Raw genomic sequence first — 3,001 nt, forward strand, 5'->3', positions numbered from 1 at the left:
TCTATCTATCTATATGTGTGTGTGTATATATATATATATATATATATATATATATATATAATGAAACTGATCATTTCAACAACTTTAATGACATTGAGTTCATCCACCTTACTGTGTAAATATCATCACCACTGAAATGCTGTATCCATTCACCAAATAGGCCCTGAACCAAGCCCCTGGTAACTAATTACTGTTGTGTGTGTGTGTGTGTGTGTGTGTGTGTGTGTGTGTGTGTTTTAATCTAAAAGAGTTAGCATTTCAATGCAGCAGTGAAAGCATCAATTGGGGCACCACAGAATGTATCAGTGTGACTTGAGTCCCTATTCTGCTTCCAATCCAGTTTCTTGGTAATGGAAATCCTGGGAAGCAGCAGGTGATGTTTCAGTATCTGGGTCCCTACCGTCTCTATGGAAACCATGACTGACTCTTAAGTCTCCTGGCTTGCCCTTGCCAAGGCCCTGAGGAGTGAACTAACAGGACCTCTCTTGCTTGCTCCCTTCTAAATAAAATGAAAGTAAGTGGAACTACCCAAATTCTCAAAGCACAAGTAAAGTATGGGGGTTTATGGTTGAAAATGTTTCCTGTGTCCTGTGGGGTTAGGAGGCTAAGCTAAGCCACCAAGCCATGTAGCTTGAGTTTTGTCTCTTCCCTCATGGGTTGAAGGTGGAATGTGAGGAAGGCAGCCTCAGGTCTTCCTGCCTTTGTTCATCTAACTAGCAAGCTTTGATCACTTAGCTGCCATATATTTTTGTGAGGATTGAATGAAGTGCTACGTCCTAGGACTACCTCACTCTATCATGTTGAAACTCTACACGACAGCCATTGCCAGTTGCCGATTGTCTCTCCCAAATCTTCAGGCACATCAGTTTGTCAGAGTGAAACTAGCAGATATATAATCCCACTGTCCTCTCCTTGTTACCGCCAATATCGAATTTGTAGTGTAATACATTCACTATGTGACTCTGGATTTTGTTTTCACACTGGGGGATCAGAAGACAAAATCAATAGCATATTTGGAATGTGACTCAAATGTGTACCGCGTGTATGGATGTGATCGCTGTCCACTTGCAGCCAGGAGTTCAAGGTTCTTGAATGAAGACATGTCTGTTGGCCTGCAGGTGCTAATACTCAGCAAACCCCAAACCTTGCTCTCATCTCCGTTACATCAGTGTGAAACATTCCATCTCCACCCTCTACATGTTTCATCTTTACCACATAACTTAAAAAATAAGTTGATTTGTGTGAGAAATGAGATATCAGATGGAACAAGCTAGTGACTTCGTAAATATGTCCTCTTGCAGATCTTCTTGTGGCTTACTTGTGGGAAGGAGTTAGTATCCTCTGTCAGTGGATGGGGAAGCTGAGACAGCAGCAGATGAAGAACCTCGACCAAGGTCACAGAACTAGGTAATGCCAGAATGAATTATTTAGTGTGCAACATTCGCCTCCATCCTGAAAGGCTGATAAGACCTGATGCAGCCACAGAAAAGAATGGGATACTCACATGACATAGTAGATGTGCTATGCAACATGGTATATTCTTTTTTTTTTCAGAGTCTACAATTGGTTTTTAATGAAGTCTTGTGACGACATAAGTTAAAATTTTGTGCTGATGGCCTATGTCCTGCACCTCAGTCCCTCCAAAGAGTTGGCAAAAGCACCGTTTACTAAAGACTGATGTACAGCAGTTCCCCAATGTAATGTTTCCAAGTAGCTGCTTCTAGACAATCCTCAATTCTAAGTTAGTCTAAGGTGGTAAAGAATCCAAAAGTCCCATTTCACTTGTTACTCTAGCTGGTTATGCTACCTTTCCAAGCACCTGATCTTAAAGACCATCAATCAAATGTGAGAAGAGGTAAATATTCTCTGGTACACAGCAACCACACTAACTTGCCTTTCAGTAAGGCAGCAGTTTAGATACAGGGAATTTTTCTTATTAGGTCAACACAAGTAAGAGCAGAAATACGAAGCAGACACTTTTGTCCACCCTCAGCTCTTGCTTTTAGCAGGTGAAGAACACAAACCAGAAGGTGGGTTGAGTCGTACTTGGTTCTGAATGCTTTTCCTGGTATTTAAATATAAACCCAACCTCCTAACAGATTTTGAGATTTTGTGAAAAGTGGAACGTGAGTCTAGTCCAATCTTATCCTTTGAAAAGGGGAAAACAGGGAGAATGTTGACAGAACTGGAAATTACCACCCACATCACAACAAACCCAATCGCTTTTTATTGAACCACACACAGCAATCTTATTTAAAATCAGGACTGCCAAACAAAAAGATTCTGTCAGCCATTCATGATCTGAATTCTGGTATAGGAGAATTAAATTACGGTGGACATTAAAAAAGTCATGAGACATTTCTGTTTTGTAATAAATAAGGCAGTGGCCAAGCACTACTCGTTAGTGGCTTTTTGAGATAAGCTATCAGGTCTGCCCTTTCATTCCTCTTACTGCCAGCGAAGATCATCTTGGTGCTTGGGATGTACTTGTTGGGATTCTCCAGGTACTCCATTAGGGTGTCCTCCCTCCAGGTGATGCCTTTGTTCTTGCTGGCATCTGTGTAGGAGAAGGTGGCGGCTTGCCCAGTCTTCCGCCCAAACAGACCATGGAGATTGGGTCCGGTCTTGTGCTTGCCTCATCCTTCCACGGTGTGATTGGGCACACTTCTGAACAAAAATCTTCTTACCTTTCTCAACATCACCCATTTTTGGAATTCGCGCTGATCGCCCTCTGCGCCCGAAAGGCTGGCCCTGAGAAGCTGGACTTCCCGCTCTCTACATGGCATAATCTGAGATCAATGGGTTGTTTTAGAAATCTGTCTGCATGGGTTCTTGTGGGTGGAGGCTGACTTTTTTTTTTTCATTTACAACAAAAATTTAACTTTGGCGTTTGGTCAAAATTAAAAGTAAACATTGGGAGGGTTAGTATTCTTTTGCATTAAAATGTCATTTGAAAGCTGCTCTGTGTAGGGCTGTATCTTGATTTCTGCTCACTCGGTTA

General features: G+C 41.9%; 1 pseudogene; it reads right to left on the reverse strand.

Annotated features, from left to right (window-relative positions):
- Nucleotides 1–1,541: 1,541 nt before the first annotated feature.
- On the reverse strand, nucleotides 1,542–2,755 carry LOC121147044 (annotated as a pseudogene).
- Between the last annotated feature and the right edge of the window lie 246 nt (nucleotides 2,756–3,001).

The sequence above is a fragment of the Ochotona curzoniae genome, unplaced genomic scaffold, assembly GCF_017591425.1.
Source record: "Ochotona curzoniae isolate NIBS_2020 unplaced genomic scaffold, NIBS_Ocur_1.0 scaffold_4506, whole genome shotgun sequence".
Lineage (NCBI taxonomy): Eukaryota > Metazoa > Chordata > Mammalia > Lagomorpha > Ochotonidae > Ochotona > Ochotona curzoniae.